The 20,833-nt window shown below is 32.2% G+C and overlaps 1 protein-coding gene across 1 annotated transcript in view; it reads right to left on the bottom strand.

Annotated features, from left to right (window-relative positions):
• The window catches only part of LOC149418153 (uncharacterized), a 218,806-nt gene extending 201,476 nt beyond the window's left edge, over positions 1 to 17,330 (bottom strand). The window contains exon 1 of the mRNA XM_089639356.1: positions 17,179 to 17,330. The gene's annotated coding sequence lies outside the window, so the exon portion shown is untranslated. The remainder of the gene's footprint in view (positions 1 to 17,178) is intronic.
• Between the last annotated feature and the right edge of the window lie 3,503 nt (positions 17,331 to 20,833).

The following is a 20,833-nucleotide window of genomic DNA, read 5'->3' as shown; positions in this document are numbered from 1 at the left end:
TCAAAAAATGACTACCAAAATAGCGGGCTATTCAAAATAACACCTCTTATTAGCAAACCTTATATAATCACAGCATGCGTTTTAAAGGTTTGGGTAATTTTGTTTGTTAATTGTGCGCGTGTTCCTCGAATTTACACATTGCACGAGGCTAACTTCACACGAAACAATTAATATAATATTTATATTTTATCTTTGGTACAAACTAAATTATTTTACGTTAGTGAATTTGCAGTAAAACTCACTGTTGTACTCGTTTGTGAAAAAGAGGGAGAGGTTTCAAATGATCTATCAGCGGGATGCCAATATCTACTCAAAAAATCATATTTTATAGATCTTTGAAGTCATTTGAACTAACGAAATATGTTCTCAATCCATAGTTTTTGTGATAATATAATATGATAATATCTATGCTGCAATAATAATAAAATAATATTTGTACCTATTTTAACAAATGTACATTTGTTTCACTGTATTTTATTTGTATATTTGTAAAAATTGTATATTTGTAATAATCGTAGATTTATATCTATTTTTTAACAATTGCATATTTTGTAACAACAGTATATTTGTACTTGTTTTGTAACAATCTATATTTTTACCTATTTTGTAACATTTGTATATTTTGTAACAAATTTATATTTGTACCTACTTTGTAACAATTATACCTATTTTGTAACAATTGCATATTTTGTAACAATCGTATATTTGTACTTATTTTGTAACAATCTATATTTTTACCTATTTTGTAACACTTGTATATTTTGTAACAAACTTATATTTGTACCTACTTTGTAACAATTATACCTATTTTGTAACAATTGTATGGCGCAGTTTAGAGTTATTTCATTTCAACTGTATTACCCTGATGCAAGACCACCATTCAAAACTTTGTTTGTAATGGCTTTAGCCGTGTTTTGTGACCAGATATGAATAGCTAGGTACTTCCTCATCACCCTCTTTCCCCTCTCCTACCCCTTCAGCCTCCCAAGATACGCCAATTGGGGATGCCATAGTCTCACCGGTTCCAGACAGTTGAGAGCAGTTGGAAGTCCCAACTTGGAATTCTCGTGTGGTATTCACATTAAAAAATATAACGTTTTTTATCATTAAGCTCTCCAATCACCCTTCCCTTTAAAATTCTAGACCTTGAAACATTTGTAATGCCGCAGTAGTTATTCAAATAGTTGCACGTGTGTTCATTTGAGCGGTTGCGATTCGCTCATTGCTTGTTGCACCGTGTACCGTGGTGCAATTAAGTACCGCGTTAGCGCACAATGTACATAAATCAAGCAGCAGGGTGTCCCCAATCATGCATCGGGGCCGGACTGGCGGTGGTGGCCCGAACCAATGGAGCGGAAAATTCTCTGAACTCTGCCAACCACGCCCAGCCATACCGAAACCGGTCGGGCATCGCTGGGAGATTGGTTCCTAGAGATATCTAGAGATGAGTCAGAAAGTTATCTACTCGGGAATCAAAAGCTCTGGGAATTTGGTTGTCGGAGATAGCAGGTTCGTGGAAGTTATTTTTAAATGCAGAAGATATAAAATAAATTTAGAAATCATAATATTATGTTACACAACATTTTTTATCACTATTGAAATTATTGACCTAGAAATTACATTCACTCGTAAACTAACCTTCGTATATCACATTAAAAATATTATCAACAAGGCCCTTAAGTCTATTGGCTTCGTTTTGATAACTGCAAAAGACTTTAATAATTTAGGCACATTTATCATATTATGTAAAACCCTTGTCAGATGCCATCTTGAGCATAACTCTGTGGTCTCCCTTTTTTAATATATCATTCAGACAATATTGAAAAGATTCAACATAAGTTTTTCAGGTAATAAACTATAAATTGCATATTCCTGTACAAAATTATAATGATTACAATTACTTCATGGATAATATGTCTCTATTGAAACTTTCAGAAAGAAGAATAAGCACAAATTTAATAATATTAAGGACGGGCTGTTTCGGAAAGTTTAAGCAATTCATCAAATTTCAACGTTCGTTTTCGGGTTCTGTGAAAGTCCTATTCAAGTTCTGTTATTATTTGATTATGGGCTAGTTGCTTGACTGAACTAAAATAAAAACAGAACTTGCAAATGAACGTTGAAATTTGATGAATTGTTCAAATTCTCTGAAACAACCCATCCTAAGTATTTAGTGAATGTAAACAAAAATATTAAAAGCAGAACTAAGTAACAAATATTAAAAAAATATATAAAAAATGAAGTAGAACAAATGCAATAATAATAATACGATATTAATTCTACTTGTAGCTAAGTCCTTGATACATCAAGTATTGCACTACGAGCGACCGTACTTGGCTACGAGAACGTAGTATACCTACGGACTACGGGGGAAGTACCACGTAATTTTCGACGCAACCTTCAGAACGAAGTAAAGCGATGTAAAATTAAGTATTATTGTTCGGAGACACGCGCGGATTCAGATAAAGATGAAGAACAAGCGGGTTAAACTGTGTTGACTGAAAAAAAGTATTATAAACTTAAACAGTTCAATCAAAACTTTTTTATGTGATTACGTAAATAGTTCATCAGAGTGGGTGCGAGAATTTGGGCGCCAAGCGATTCAAAACATGCCGCTGGATAACAATCTACATCACTTTCAGGAGAAGAACCGAATTACAACGTATCCGGAAACTTTACAACTCTAATATGATTTAAGATTTTCACGGCCAAAAGTATTTTTGTTATTTGTTTTTGGGGTTCACACATCTGCCCTGATGGTGGACACTGTAACGTTGTCCGAAACGTTGGCTAAAGGAGTTAGCGCAACACGGCGTAACACCCCAAAAACAAATAACAAAAATCCACAACTCGATTTTACTATTTGAGAAATAATGACAACGACAATAATATTAACTAGCAGTTAAAAACCCGCTCCGCGGGTTTTTTTCTGCTAGGCCCTGCGGGCGGCACTTGATTGGGCTTCGCCCAGTTTAAGTGATGCTAACAACAGCTACATTTAATAGGTAGATATTAGGTCATTCACAGAGAGAGGGTGAGTATATATTGTTAAAACACGGAACAGGAAGGCGTTTAGGCATAATAATAATGACAGTTGTTCGGGTAAAACTTTACCTTTCCCGAATAATTGCCTAAATGGCTAAAGGTAAATTAATATAGGTAAATATTCGGAATCGCTGGACACGGAAAATAGGTAATATTTTTAAATAATACCTTCTGATTTACCTTAATTACTATAAAAGGAATCGAACAGCATTTGCGAAAATTTTAATTTTAGCTTTTTAATTTTTAATTACGTAAAATGAAAATTCGCTTTCGCTGTATGGGATGACAGCCTGAATAATTTCTGTTGATAACATTTTCTTTTGTCGGTATTCCTGAAATGAGCGGCTAGAGACAATTGAAAAACGTAAATTAAAAAAATATAATGTAATACAATATTCCGGCAAAATAGTGCCTACTTAGCACAAATGATTTATTTGACTATTATTTTATTTAACCTCACCTATAATAACCTAACCTAACCTATAATAATCCAGCCTAACCTATAATAATCCAACCTAACCTAAAATAATCCAACCTAACCTATAATAATCTAACCTGACCTAAGCTTAACTCACCTATAATAATCCAACCTAACCTAACCTATAATAATCCAATCTAGCCTAACCTAACCTAACCTTACCGAACCAATCCTAACCTAACCTATCCTAACCTAACCTAACAAATACAAATCCAACCTAACCTATAATAACCCAACCTAACCTAACCCATAATAACCCAAACTAACGTTACCTAACCTAACATAACCTGACTTATCCTAACCCATAATAATCCAACTTAATCTAACCTTACCTATAAACTAACTTGAACTATACTAATCCAACCTAATCTAACCTAATCTAGCATAACCCAACCTAACCTATCCTAACCTATAATAACCTTTTTTTAAATATTTCCTTACTTGTAAAAGAAACCAAAATACTAAAATAATATTTGCATAGAGTAAATTATGGTAAAAATTCTAGACACTCATATCAGGAATACCAAAAAAAGAAAATGTCGTCAATAGAAATTATTCCGGCTGTCATCCAATACAACGAAAGCAAATTTTAATTTTACGTGATTAAAAATTAAAATGCTAAAATTCAAAAATTCCCGAATGCATTCAGATTCCTTCTATATTAATTAAGGTAAATCCGAAGGTTTTACTTAAAAATATTTCGTATTATCCTTGTCCAGCGTTTCCGAATAATACCTTAATATATATTATATAAATATTTATACCTGGCAACATGATTGTTTTATTATACATATAAGTACATGTCAGATTAGAGAGATTTGTTGGCTAATTTTACAATCAACGAAGCGTTTCTATCTTCCGATTGTCTTTCATGTTATTTTATTGAGTTGGCAGTGCCTATACTTTCGCGTATATCATATCATATCATATGTTCTGTCAAAATAATGCGAAATTATTATTTACGTAAATAATATTAAATATCAATATTTTTCAAAATCGTACATGCAAAGAGTTGTTGTTTATTGTCATTAAGTTGAATCAAATGTTTGTTTTAGAAACGATGACATTGCAAAGTTTAAATAAACTTCCAGAAGAAATCTTTTTATTTTGCATATTTAAATATTCGCGCCAGCCCCTTGGTTCGTTCTTTCACCGCCAGAGGAGCGCTCTGTCGGCTATCTTTGACGCGGTGCGTATCGGCCATGTTGAATGAACGTGCTTTTTTCGTCAAACGTCAAACGTAATCACGTAATTGTGGATAATTTTCACTGAAATGTAATTAATCCAATGGATTATGAACTTTCTAAAACATATTTTCTTCGATATTATCCAAAAATTGTATGAGCAGAAACGATATGTTTGAATAAATATCGTATTACATGTAGCGATTCTATTTCAGTATGAAATCGTGTCTTAATCTTTAAAGTCTTATTTAAACACAATTTGAATTTGACCAATCACAGGGCCTACATCGTCCAGACGCTGGGACAATAATACTATTAGATTAGACTAGATAACCCGAAATTAGAGGTGAGAGCTGAAAACATTTTTTTTCTTGCTAATTCTTGGATGGAAGGAATTTATTTTTGTGCACGCCATTTCCTAACAAACTTTCAGTACATTCAGAATATATCTGAACACGTGATATACTTTATAATAATAAATATAAAGACGAAATGCGAAAATATCAGAATTTTTATAAACACGTGTTCTAACATCCACGTAACATATTCGTGTTTTAGCGACAACTGCCCCAGCAAAAATCTTTTGAATTTATTAAGAGATAAATTGAAAGTGTCCAATGAAAAAATTATTTATTATTTTTCGGAATAACTTATTGAGTAAAACCTCAAATTATAATATTTAAATATTGAAGACAATATTAGTGATTCTTAAACGCAAATCTGAAACAGAAAAATCAGAAAAGGAAACGGTCACATCTGGGACTCGAACCCAGGATAAAGATATACATATGTGTATATATATATATGTGTATCATACATAAAGATAGTTGCCAATAAAAATGTGCGGTGAAAAAATGAAGACAACGTTGGTAGTTCTTATTCGAAGTATGATACAGTTAAAAGTGACCGATGAGGATAGGGTCCCATTAGCGCAGTTGGTAGAGCATTGTCCCGGAAAGACAAGGGTCCTGGGTTCGAGTCCCAGATGTGACCGTTTCCTTTTCTGATTTTTCTGTTTCAGATTTGCGTTTAAGAATCACTAATATTGTCTTCAATATTTAAAAAATTATTTCCCTACATTAGTATTATGGGCAATTAAGAGTACATATGGTAGTTAGTCCCAGAATTTCTGCACTGAAATAAATCCTGACTTATAGTATTACTTAGGGGATCAGAAAGCTTACTAATACAAGCATTTCTGGACAAAGTTTTTACATGTTAGTTTCATTTAGAATTTTTATATGGATATATCAAGTCAGTGAGTTTGGGTGGCAATGATAAACATATTTTTTTAAATTTTAGCGCCATTCTAATAGGTTGTATTAAAAACCACAAAGGAAATTTACAGGGATTCATGGTGACCTTTACGATCTTGCGCCCAGGTTACACGTTCCATCTACGCGTATGGTAGATTCGGCACTGTTATGGAAAGGGTACACGGAGAAAAATTACTATTGGTAATTTATTAATAATCTTTCATTATAAACCCTTGCCTTGCCGGGGCAGCGCTCTACCAACTGAGCTAATGGGGCCCTATCTCCTTCGGTCATATTTAACTTGATCATACTTCGAATAAGAACTACCAACATTGTCTTCGTTTTTCTCACCGCACATTTTTTTATTGGCAAGGCAAGGTTCCTGGGTTCGAGTAGTCCTAGATGTGACCGTACCTTTTCTGATTTTTCTGTTTCAGATTTTCGTTTGGGAATCGCTAATATTATCTTCAATAATTAAATATTACAATTTGAGGTTTTACTCACTAAGTTATTCCAAAAAATAAATACTAAGAATCTTTTCAAAGTATTGGTAATTCTGGTTAAAAACGAGATTGCATGCCTTACGAATGAATTAACAGGTTTCCTGATAAACTTTTAGACATGATAAATTATCAAGACAAAATCAAGACGATTTGCCTTGATAACATATCATGAAAATTCAAAGAATTTTCGTTGTAAAGCAAAAATATTCGGATTTTCATGAACACTTGTTCCGACATCATGATAATATATTCGCAAATCACTAAAAGCTAATCAGGAAACTTGTTTATTCATTTGTAAGGCCTGCAATCCATTTTTTAACCGGAATTACCAATGGTTTAAAGAGATTCTTTATAAATGACCAATAGTCATTTTTCTCCGTAAAAAATGGTAAGTTAAAACTTCCCTAAGAAAGGTATTTAAAATTCACGCTTAGGACCGATTTCGTCGAAATTCGTGCGAAAGTCCCGGTCCCGCAAGGCTTTCACAGTTTGAGGGAACCAATATAAATGATTGCAATAATTAGCAGTGTACAAAGGAGAAAAAGATCGCTGAAATAATTATGCAAACGTTTTAAAAGCTGGGACGATTGCCAAAGGCCTTGGTAGAGATCGGGCGCCTTCAGACAAACAGTTTGTGATCTTCATTCCGAGAAATGAACGGAAAATATTTTCATAATAAACGTACTACTCTGCACGTGTTTAGTAAACCTAGGTTATTTCGCTGTTATTCACATTACAATAGTTATGAATTATGAATTTCGAGGCAGCCAGTTCAAGCGGTGTTTAAATAGAGCCTGTTTTAAATAGTAGCTCGTAGGTACGAACTACGCGAACTACTGACTGTGTGCAGACTTGGGCAATTTCCACTTTTGTAAGGTAAAATAAAAAGAAAACTACCTTCATTGTTCAGCGGAGTACGTTCTTTAGTAGTGGCCGCCGTATTAGAGAGGTAAGGCTCTCGATTAGCAATCCGGAGGTCGAGGGTTCAAATCCCGGCGTGCGCAAGTAAATTTTATTTCACGTATCTGTGAAACTCACAATGCCTTACGAGATGTAGACATTTTCAACCATAACTTAAAATCATATAAAATTCAGCTTAATAAATTAATAAATTAAAATACTTTTATTTTATTCGATTTTTTTGTTGTTGTGAAAATTACATTATTATCACCCGTAGTGAATAGTATAGCTATGTTTTTCTTTTTGTTTTTAATTTTATGTATTTCTATATTATGTTTATTTTTTGCCATTTAATATGTTGTGTAGGTAAAAAATACTAAATCAACATTTAACTCAATGGAACTTAATTGGTCTAGAACATATGAATATTTATTGTTATAATTTTTTACTGTACGACTGTTTGCTTCCTAAAGAAAAAGAAATAAAAAATAAATAAATAAACTAACGTTTCGGCATAACAAATTTATAGATATTATCTTCAAAAATAACATTTTTGTAACTTTAAAAATTAAAGAGTTAAAGAGAAACTTGTTATAAATCGGTAGCAATTGGGAAGGCAGTAAGGGAAAAGAACCCGAATAAAAAATAACAATTATGTAATAAAATATGGTAAAATAATTACTTAGGTTAATTTATGGTGATTTGTTTTTGGGGTATTATACCGTTGAGCTACCTCCCTCTTTAGCCAACGTTTCGGACAGCATTGCAATGTCCAATGTCCATCATCAGGGCAGATGTGTAATCTGATAGGATGCAATGCTGTCCGAAACGTTGGCTAAAAAGGGAGGTAGCGCAACACGGTATAATACCCCAGAAACAAATTACTTTAATACTTTTGGCCGTGAAAATCTCAAATCATACCGAGATTGTTAGTTTAGGTTATGTTACGATAGGTTAGGTAAGATTAGTATTTTTATCGCTTTTCCTCAACGTTTTGTTTTGTCTTGGAATGGTAAAAAACGTAGGTATACAGGTTAGGTTTTACAAGCAGTATTTTGTCTTCCTGTTAATTGACCAAAATTCGCTCAACAGTTGAACGTCATGACACTTTAGAGAATAGTTCCAGCTTGGTAGGTATACAACTAATACGCTTAATGTATTTAGCTTCTCACTCCCTCCAACAGTATGAAAATGAGACGTTTTGCACTTTCTGTTTAATTAATATTTTATCTCTGCGCAAACGAGCAATAAAAACGTTATTGCCTTACTCTTAGCAATCTAAAGAGAAGAACTTTAAGAAGACATAGTATTTATTTACTTATCAGACGTACTAATTTCAGTTGTTTGTGATGTGCGTTAGCTATTCCTGCGTAAGATCTGGTTCAATAAACCCAAATTGGCTTTGAATTTAAGTGTCATTTTCAAAATTGAACCTGGTTGTGTGAAAAATAATTAATACAAGCGATAATATTATTTTAACAGAAAATTATTTTCATTGACTTTTTCTAAATCGAAATTATAATATCCCGTAATTTTTTACGAGTCTGCGCTAGTAAAACGTAATAATTTCATTTTTTGTACATTAATATTATTACATTATTATTCGCAAGTACATTGCGAACTCTCCAATACAACGGTTTCACACTATGGGAAACCAATACTTAGGTGATTTCGATATATTTAATATTAACTTTGCGAATTTTGTGGATTACGTAAAAGACTTATTTAAACACTATTCCTAAATGGAAGTAATATTTTTGTAATCCAGTCAAATCGCTGTATTTTTTTTAAATTTATGTTCTTGTTATTTTTAATATTTCTTTCTCATGTTTCAAAACTGTCATTAAAATTGTACCACCTACATGTAAAAGCCCTATGGGCGTTAAATAAATGAATAAATAAATTAACCCCACACAGGAGGACATAAGAAAATAATTTCCCTCAGGGCTTATGTCATCATTGGGGGTGCTGTGAGGATGGTATTTTCAGGGAAGGAGGGAGAAGAAGTTCTGGAAAGGTAAAAGTATGAGGGTTGAGAATCTAGGGATGAACCCGGGCACCCCTGCTAAACCGCCAAACGTAGCGAACCTCTTGGGTTAATCTATGGCAGAGTTGTTGGTTATCCAAAATAAATTAACTGATAGTTGTTTGAAGAATTCATACAAGCGACAATGTAAGTATCTGCCTATAAAAAATTCTAACTGATTTGTCGAGAATTATTACTATTCCGTGATGTTTTGCGGGTCTGCACTTCTATTATATTTACAGTAAACAATTCGTTTTCATGATCACATCAATATTTGTATAACTAATCCATGTTTATTCTCATAGTTTTAAATCTTGTGCCCAACGTCTGGGCACAATAATTCACAATAAGGCACGACAATTCATAACAGAAGAGGCAATAATTCAAAAGACAACACAAGAAAACAATATTGTCACTGATTAACAACGAACTTTCCATTACAGTGGGATTTATTACCTCTCCTAGAATGGTTCCACCTAGCAATAAAACGCCATCTAAGAACTCTGTCATTACATTAATCATAACTAGGTTATAAAAAGATTTGGATTATATGTAACATTGCAAACCAAGACTACATTCGTGGTGCGAATCTAAAACTACTTTTAAGTATAAATTAAACATAGGTTGTCTGTCAGTGCACGATCACTAGCGTGATTTGGAATTGCATTCCCGCGTAAAACGTAAAATTATTCAAGTTCTATGAACTTTAAATTTTCAAATTTGGAAACGATAAGTATAAATCATATTGGACAAGCGATAAAGTAGGAATTAAAAGTATTTAAATCTCTAAATAGTATAAAGCGAAGTAGCTAACCGCGTCTGTCTGTTTATGCTTTTAGTTCTTCTAAACTACGGAACGAATTTTGATAGGATTTTCACCATCATTTAGAGAATATCTTCCGGAAGGTTTATATATATATATAAAACATGCATATTATATTTATAGAAAGTAGAGAAACATTTTATTGCTAACGCTGGCTAAACCTTGAGGTGAGATTTATCAAAATAATACACTAGGAAATTGTAAATCTTAAAAACATCTACAGAAAATTCTGCAATTGTATATATTTATCTCATAAGGATAACATAAAAATCCAGCATGCGTATGTGTGTGCTCGCAAAACTCAAAAAGTAGTACCGATATCGATGAAATTTTAAAAGTGTATTCTTATTTGTGTCAGGAGTGTTTAGAAAGTGGTTTTAATGACAGAAGAAGTCCAGGACGCCTGATGAATAACCAGAGATGTTCTTTATTTCAAATAAATCCATTTCAAATGGAAATGCAAAATGCAAAATGGGTATTTTCCATTTTGCATTTTAAATGCTTTTCTAAAAACCATTTTGCATTTTGCATTTTAAATGCTTTTCTCAATGCATTTTCCATTTTAAATGCTTTTTGCAACATTCTTCCTACTATCTCCACTCATCTTTTTTTCATAAGACCCAAATATCAGTCGGTCCTCAACCTCGCTATGAGAGATAATTTACATTTCTCAAGTTGCTCTCTGGTAGGAGCCCTGGCAATTGAGTGATACCATTACAAAAAAAAATGATTCAAATACTGAACATGGGGCCATGACGCTGTAATATTAAATGTTAGATAGCAGTTTCTATGTTTTTACGTTGGCAACATTAGTCCCGCGTAAATTTTTTGTGGTTTCATAATCTGTAGTCATGGTGTTTTTGGATTTACCATCATGTAATATGTTTGTTCAACATTGATGTCCCTTATTAAATGACAAAAAAAAATTAAAATTCTATAATTATTTTAATTGTTTGACCTGAGAAACCATTTTGCATTTTCAATGCATTTTGAAAATAGGTATTTTGCATTTTGCATTTGAAATGCTTTTCTAAAAACCATTTTGCATTTTGCATTTTCAAATGGAAAAGTTTTGACCCATTTCCATTGTGCATTTCAAATGGTTTTGGGTACCCATTTTGCACATCTCTGTGAATAACTAACCCAACATCTCTGCACCGTAATGAGATACGGAGTTGAATTAAAGTGGATGTAATGTAGTTTTTTAACAGTAACATTGCGATAGATGGTCTTGAATGATGTAAGTCGGAGAAGCTCGAGAAAGGATTCCATGATAACTCCTCAAAATCACAATTCAACACACCTAAAACGTGATATAGTCAATAAAAATTATGAAACAAAAACTTAACAGTTACATATGTAACCTGTGATGAATCAATTACTTATATATATATAATTACCTATAGTTTTTTTTTCATCACTTTTCATAACTTTATAACACTTTTTATAGGTGTGTGAATTGTCATTTTGAAGAGTTATCTGGTCACCTCGAGCAAGACATTCGCAATAGCGAAGCATTGCTGGGTCAACTAGTAATCAATCATTCTTTATTTAAAATGTGTATTTATTTTGTTTAAAATTTTGACAGATTTATCTGGCAGGTCAATTCACATAAACACATTTTTATCAGAATGTTTAAGCTTGGAGAAATAATATTGCGTGATTTACAGTTGATATCTTATCCACCATTACTATTATTTATTATTAAATATTTATTAGATTTATATTATATTATCATAAACACCTCATACCTCGATTTATGTCAGGTCTTACACAAACCTAGAATTCATTTAACTATTATTACACTAGTAGATATTTCTTTTAAGGTGATGCACTACGTCGTGTAATATTTTAAATTGAGCCGCTATCAATAACAACCCTTACGTAGATGGCGATAAGGTTTAAATTCCCGCTTAACACCATCCGCCTGTTTTGATTTATGCAAGAAAAAAATATGGCCAAAAAGTGCCTTTTATTTTATTTTGTGGATGTTCAGGCATAAATATTTAATTTTTTCCCCATCATTTTATAAATAACTTAATTTTCCACATTTACAATAAAATTATAACCGAAAATGGGTTTGTCAGTAGGAGATTTTGAACTTTAAAGCAGTTTTCATAGGCCTTATACATTATTTTTTCTGGGCCCTAGAAAAAGACTTATCTAAAAAAATCTCGATTATTTCAAAGGCCGAGATGTATTCTACTCGCAGTATTTAATTAAAGAATCTGAAACATTTTTAGGCGACCAAATTTTCAAACCAAAAACACCTGATTTTGCATTACTACGTATGGCATCGCCTTAATTGTGTATTCTCTCACTACACTTCTATGAATGTGCCACTTGCAATAATCTCTTTTTTTACACATTACTTGTTCTGTAATTTATTACTAATATTCTCCTGTGTAGGTACCACTGTATGCTTATAATCCGATGTATAATTCTATTGTAAAAGCTAAGCCATTTTATGTCGTTTAAATAAATAAATAAATAATTAGATATTTCTAATTTCTCAACAAAGATATATAATACAGATAATAGACAATATTTGTTTTTGTGAGGCAATAAGATTCACAAATCGTTTATTTATATATCCATTTAGATTCGAAACGTCACGTCGCTTTAAATGACTTTAGTCGTGTTCAGTCACCTGTTCTGAATATCAAGGAACGACAATATGATTGATTTAAATTTATAACGAACCTTAAAATAACTAATTAAATTAAGCTACAAGACAGTAATAAATTATTAATTAATTCGTTTCATGGCCATTACGCTAAATGGGTCCCGAAAGTCTCCTAGCGAAAATAATAAACTTTCAGGTACTTACCGCCAAACTTAATTAAGCAAGATATAACTAACTAAGAAAACAACTCCATAAATTAAACTTAATGGATTCGTTCATCCCATAACTGTATTCTATTAAAATTTATTTTTCTTTTGTTAGTTTACCTATTTTAAAAAAACATTCTAAATTTTAAAACCTAACCCCAAAGTAAAAATAGAATACAATAGAAAAAGTGTCACTAAAAATTTGTAATTTTTTTAGTTTATATGAGATTCGTTTAACGCGAAAATCTGTGATGAAGTGAATTTTTTTCAATGTTTTTATTTATTTTATCTAATTCTAGAAGTTTTTGGTCATGTTTTGTGATTATTTGCCAAAGCAATGTGAACTTAGATCTTGGTTAGGCGAAACTAATGTTTATTAAAACCAGAGATGTGCAAAATGGGTACCCAAAACCATTTGAAATGCAAAATGGAAATGGGTCAAAACTTTTCCATTTGAAAATGCAAAATGCAAAATGGTTTTTAGAAAAGCATTTCAAATGCAAAATGCAAAATACCTATTTTCAAAATGCATTGAAAATGCAAAATGGTTTCTCAGGTCAAACAATTAAAATAATTATAGAATTTTTAAACAATTTTGTCATTTAATAATGGAAATCAATATAGAACAAACATATTACACGATGGTAAATCCAAAAACACCACGACTACAGATTATGAAACCACAAAAAATTTGCACGGGACTAATGTTGCCAACGTAAAAACATAGAAAGCGTCATGGCCCCATGGTCAGTATTTGAATCAGTATTTTTTGTAATGGTATCACTCAATTGCCAGGGCTCCTACCAGGGAGCAACTTGACAAATGAAAATTATCTCTCATAGCGAGGTTGAGGACCGACTGATATTTGGGGCTTATGAAAAAAGATGAGTGGAGATAGTAGGAAGAATGTTGCAAAAAAGCATTTAAAATGGAAAATGCATTGAGAAAAGCATTTAAAATGCAAAATGCAAAATGGTTTTTAGAAAAGCATTTAAAATGCAAAATGGAAAATACCCATTTTGCATTTTGAATTTCCATTGGAAATGCATTTATTTGAAATAAAGCACATCTCTGATTAAAACTGCCTATAACCTACTTGCAAAGCTTAGAGGGAACAAATTTCCTTTGAATGAAAATAAATATACAATTCTAAAAAGTTTTAAAAAAATACACATATATATATATATATTAAAAAAATATTTAAGACTAATTAATTAATCAATTCAGAATCGCAAATGATTTTCAATTTGTTAAAATATTATTAACGTTTTAGTGAAAATATTTTTAAAAATGTCCATTATTATTTACTAGCTGATGTTTACCCGGCGTTGCTGGGGGTTATCCTTAAAAGATAGACATATACCCTCCTGGACTTTTCTGTAAGCCTTTTAAAGATATACAATTCCGTAGTACATTATATTGATGTATCTCATAAGGTTTAGCCAGCGTTAGCAATATAGTGCCCGAAAAAATATTTTTACGTCTTGATTATAAAACATCGAATTTTCTCTACTTTCTATAAACATAAAATGCATGTATCATATATGTTAACCTTCCGGCAGAAATTCTATAAATTATAGTGAAAACTCTATAAAAATTCGTTGCGTAGTTTAGAAGAACTAAGCGCACAAATAGACAGACGAGGATAACGACTTTATTTTATACTATTTAGAGATGTCAACATTTCTCAAATATTTATTTTTGGAATAGAATAACAATATTAAATTGAATGCTGATAAAATTGAAGATATTTATTTTATTACGGGTTTCCGGACACCGTGTATAAATATGGATATTTTATAATCATAAACTCGTAGTTCAAGCGGGAAATTGGTAAATAGACATCACATTTTATTCGATTTTGTAGTATACCTTTTTATATTTGAGCTTTCGTTTTTGAGTAAATCGGATCCGAATTTTTTCATACTTGAAAAAGATCGAAAAAAGTATTAGATTCACTAGTTTTCCGCTTTCCAAACACTGTGTTTTTCTATTTATTTTTATGTCAAAATATTCAATTATAAGGACTGGTTGTTTCGGAGAATTTGAACGATTCATCAAATTTCAACGTTAATTTGCGAGTTCTGTAAAAGATATTTTCTAGGTCTGTTATTATTTCAGTTCTGTCAAGCAACTAGCCTATAATGATATTATATCAGAACTTGAATAGGACCTTCACAGAACTCGCAAATTAACGTTGAAATTTGATGAATTGTTCAAATTCTCCGAAACAACCGGTCCTTAAACTATTTTCGTAATTTAGATTAAATTTGCTTTTCTACCTGTTACCAAAATGAATAAAGCTAGTTATTTCGTCGCAAAAACGTTGCCGTTTTTTCGGATACATCATTTCTATGCTAGACACAACAACTGTTGAACGCTGTATTCCCTTCCCACTGTATACAATCCGAATACCATTGATATATATACATTCTAGTCATGTGTAGGAATAGTCTATAAATAAAGTGGGCCATTTCGCTTTATGTTCATTTCATCCCCTCGCTTTCTAAGCGCCGAGGTCTTATTTTTGTAAAGCTTTTTCATAAACCCGTATCTGATTATTCGTTCTGTATCCAGTCACTGACCTTGTGAAAACCATTTATACCAGGGACGTGCTGCAAATTTTTTTTCAAATTACAAAAATATTCATTATTTGTTTACGAGTTTTTTTTTAATTTTCTGCTTCTTAGCGGGAAAACTGAATAAAAATGCGGCTACTTCTCGAGTTAGGTGCAGACGGATATCTCCTTAACAGTTTGAACGTCATGAAAAAAAGGCACCTGTTGGTAGTCGATAAATAAATTATAAATCCAAGTCAAGAAGGGTATATAATAACGGGTTCCATGATAACTCAACACAATTCAACACGCCTCTAAAACGTGATATTAAAGTCAGTAAAAACGATGAAAAAAATAACATGTAAACCTAATCAACATAACCTACTTAACTTAGTTTTGTTTCATCACTTTTCTTCACTTTATATTCCTTTTCAAAGGTGACTTGAATTATCATTGTGTTGAGTTGTCCGGAAATAACGGATTAAAATAAGTCAAAAGCAGCAGACAGCAATATGAAAATAAATTCATATCAAAATACCCACCAAAAGCTTTTTTATGTGGAAAATATGAAAAAAATATATCGCACGCCACTGACTAATACGTATAAGATAAAAAACATTATATATATTTTAATAATTTATATGTGTTATGGATAAGGTTACACATACGATCTTGAAGCCCAGTGGTATGGGTGGCATCTTTAGGTTTGACGTTACGGGTTCGACTTACATGAGAAAGGCTAAAATATTTTTGTAATAAACGGACCATCATCTATTTTATATCGATTCACTTATGTGTACAAACGTAGAGTATTTCATTCTATCAATTACATTATTTATTCGAATTTGAAGGGGAGATTGCAAGTTTCCTCGAAATCCAATCAATGTGATTAGAAATGTAACTCAAAATCAATATGGTATAAGAGAGAAAAACCAGTGCTTGTCAAAAATAATCACTTAACATGAATAGCAAAAATTAAATATATTTATGTCCCCTGCCAACCACATATAAAATAATATTACATTACAAATCAATAAAATTAACCCACATAATAGCGTTCTCTAATCTAATTAATTTCTACTTGTTATTTCATCCTTGAAAAATCTAATAATTTGTTTTTCGTTAATTTGATACAGAAATAAAAATAAAATTATAATTTTTAGTAGACAAAAAACTAATAAAAACATCGATGCATGTAAAATTCACACCACAACAATTTGTAAACGAAATAATAATGTAATAAAAATTTAACAGTGTATATTTGTTTTATGAAAGCGTGAAAAGATAAGTTATGATATGAAAAGATATGACATACAATAAACAAAAACACCGAAATTTATTATAAAAATCATTGCTTTTTTTTTCAAATAAATAACATCTAGATTTGTATCTAATATTATAACTTTTTTTTATGAATTGTTTTCAATTTGTCGTAGACCGCAAACCAATAATAACGTTTGAACAACATTAGTTGCATTATGCATTTTCTCCAAGACTGTCTACATATGGGCTGAAGGCGTACTATTTACATTCGAGATATAAAAAAGCAAGCGGTTAATATTATACTACTTACCTAAATTCACTGAAACTCCAGACGATTTAAAAACTTCTCCGAGAAAAAATGTGAACAAAAATTGTGATGTATTTGTGTATAGTTCAATGTCAATTAGCAGAGTGAACAAGTGGCGGCGTAGACGTATGGCGAGGAATGTACCGGCTTATTCTACGGCGTAGAACGTACTGAAGCTAGTCAGAGAGTGTGCCGGGTATGGACTCGGATTGTGGCTGTTGGTGCTACGCAGGCGTAGTAGGGCCTCGTCGCTCGTAGCCCTTAGCAAGTTTGCCTAGGAAAGCTTCTAGCATAGCGTAGCACTGTTGACAGTTAGTAATGCTGGGCGTTGACGATTATTTGACAAAAAAAACGACAACAGCGTTACAAAACGTAGATGATGGTCAACCGTTGACGATAAGCGTTGACAAATTACACCTTTGGGAATAATTAACCTCTTCCATGCGTTTTCAACTGGCTTAGAAGAAATTCATGTGAACAGATTAATAATAGGGAAGTACTTGAAAAGCGATTTACAACTCATCACGTCGCTATTTGACGATAATTATTTCTGTGGTCAGGTACGTCTCAAGCCATGAAAGGGCCCGTGGGCACACTTTTCAGTTCAGGGGCTCTGTCGGTTGGGTACGTCCTATACTTTAATTACTCTATGGTCCGTCATACATAGTATATATATATATATAGAGTTAGCTCGTTTAGAGATGAGTTGATCACCTGGTAAATTTATTATTCTAAAAATTATTTATAAATTCATTGATGGGTAATAATTAATACTCGTAAAGGTAGAATATTTGACTATTATTATTTGCACTAGATACAAGTTTGCTGTCTCAGAAGGTAATGGTGTAAAAGATGAGAGATAAAGCAGACATGCTCATTTATACTTCGACATAATCATGTAAAGTTCATCTCATTCATACATGAATGTCTCGCTTCGTTCATGCTTTTAGAAATACGTCGCTTACGTATGTATACGGCTATTCAAACTAAAGAACACTTTTCAACGTTTAAAAAATATGACGATTTTGGAGATGTGTATTAAAATAAGTACCTACTGTTAAGATAGTATTTTTATTATATTATTGACCTATTTAAACTTTGAAGAATTTTAGAGCCAAATGATAATACATAATATCATAATAATTATCGAGCTGAACGAACACATTCGTCAGCAACGTTAGCGACTCATAGCATTTATTTCCAACGGCTAGTTATTTTTTGATACAGCACTACCAACACTTGACTAAAAGCTTTCGCAGACGGCCGCAAGGCGCGCATGCGTCGCTTTCTGTATGAAAGCTTTTTTCAATTTTATATTTATATTTCAATGTCAACTGCCGATGACAAACTGTCAATAGATGGTAATAAAAGTATGTAAAAAATAAATTATACAGTGAATACTTATTGCTTTTTTAAAGGCCCAGATATGGTTCCGTTTAGTATTGATTGCATGAAGTTATAAAAATGTTGGAATTTAGTAATTTTTAAAAGTTTTTTAATGTTTTTTCTTTTATATATTCAATTATATTATTTTTCAATTCATAAAAAAATCAGTTGTTTTATAAATAAGTTCTGATGTGCATTAATAAGCAAGTTTACACAACAGAACTTGTTCATAAAAAAATCTTTTTTATAAATTGAATAATAATATTATTCAAAAATCTGTTAATGAAAAAATATGAAAATACACAGATTTAGGAAATGAGATAAAAATAATTTGGCATTCTCAGACTATAAAAATATTACCATTCGTTATTTCGGCTACTGGCATTATACCTAGCTCTCTCTCATTAAAAATTTAGGCGTATTAGATCTATCAAAAAATGTATTTGTAAGAAGCAAAAGTCGGTCATTTTGAATACATGTAGGATAACGAAATATTTTTTAAATATTTATGTTGAGGGATCAGTAGGATTTATAGGCCCTGTTAGAAGTTCTACCGAGCCGAACCCTCTGATATAAAAATATCTAGAGTCGGTGAATTATTTTCCCATTTGATCTCTGGTGAGTTGACGTGTTGTTCTTGTATTGTTTTGTATTTAATTTGCTTATATAATGCACTTGCGTAATTTTGATTGACTAGATGCTCATTTGTGGAAAAGTGTGTGGAAGGGTTTAGTTTTTCCTATGGGGAAGATTTAACCCGGACATAAAATCGGAAAAACATAAATATAAAAGAAAAACTAAAAAATTTCTAAATTGTTCCATTTTTTTCTAGATATCCTCAACTTCAACTACCGGTGCACGGCCGGCAGATACTGACACTTGCCCAGCATATCAAATTATTGACATTTACCGCAAGCGAACGAGTCGTTTTTACCACTAGTTCTCATGCTCATAAGCTCGGCTGTGGAATGACTTTCAGGCTTTTGTACTTCCTGCCTCCTATAAAATGACACTCTAGAGTCTAGACCAGTCATACTCAACCTGCGGCCCGCGGGCCGCATGCGGCCCGCCGAGCTATTTTGTGCGGCCCTCAATACATTTAATATCAGGAACATGATTTACAAAATCTGGCATTCTATATCACGTTAATTTGAGATTAATTGCGACTTTGACGTACAGACATTGAAACCCGAAGAGGATAGTATAAGTATAATATACTATCTATATAATATAATATGGTATAAGAGTGTTGCTACTGCACACCATAACTGCACACGCTAGATCTATCTCGAAAAAACAAAGATTTGACAGACAAATATGCGCGCAAATAATTTTGCTCGTGGCAACACATAAATTTTTGACAGTTACAAAGTTAAATGGGTTAAATGGTTACCAGTGTTACTACCAACGAAGGCGATGTATCGCCATTCAGGGTACTAAACATAACAAAAACCTTTTGAACTTATCTTTATATATCTATTTGACATAATATTTTTTGCGGCCGGAAATTTTCGAAAATGGAATTCCGTAGCTACCCCCCCCCCCCCCATGGATTTCGGCTGTGCGGAATTTTTTTTCAGCGAAGTTCTGTAACAATCCCCCCCCATGGATTTCGAATAATAAAAGGGGGAATCAAGCTCACACCGTTGGCAACACTGACCAGTATAGTGTTGCGGCCCGCGTAGCTTAATAAACATATGAATGTGGCCCGCAGAAGAAAAAGGTTGAGTATCACTGGTGTAGACTCTAGACAGCATCGCCACGCTGACACAGACCATGAGAGAAACCACGTGGACTTCTGTGTAGAGAAAATATTAAAAATCAAAACTTATTCAACGAACTCGGAATGTAATAGAAACCTCACCCTTGACATTAAAACTATCTGTGTTGTGTTAATATATTTAAAAACCTGGATGAGAAATTAAGTAAATGCTGAATAATAATAACGCTAAATAATAGGATTTCCATTGCAGGCTTACCTTGTTTCCGTGTTATTTGTTTCGGATTCATCAGCAGAAAAAATCATGTTAAAAACTGGAAATTTATTTGGTAAAGGTTACGAATTCCGCTTCACTCTTAATACGCAATATTTCACTTTCAAATAAATAGATTTAGCTTTATTAATTCAAAACATGATTTATTATGTCGGGGGAGACGGAAATATACGCACTTTTAATTTTAATTTCGTTTATTAAGTCACTTACGCGATATGTCACACGAGATTTCAAAGAAACAAAATAATTTGACATTTGCCGGAAATACCACAACTAGT

The sequence above is a fragment of the Hesperophylax consimilis genome, chromosome 14, assembly GCF_061612785.1.
Source record: "Hesperophylax consimilis isolate HC1 chromosome 14, BYU_Hcon_1.0, whole genome shotgun sequence".
NCBI classification, from domain to species: domain Eukaryota; kingdom Metazoa; phylum Arthropoda; class Insecta; order Trichoptera; family Limnephilidae; genus Hesperophylax; species Hesperophylax consimilis.
Note: the sequence above shows the minus strand (reverse complement) of the source record. Positions and strands in the feature narration are given on the sequence as shown.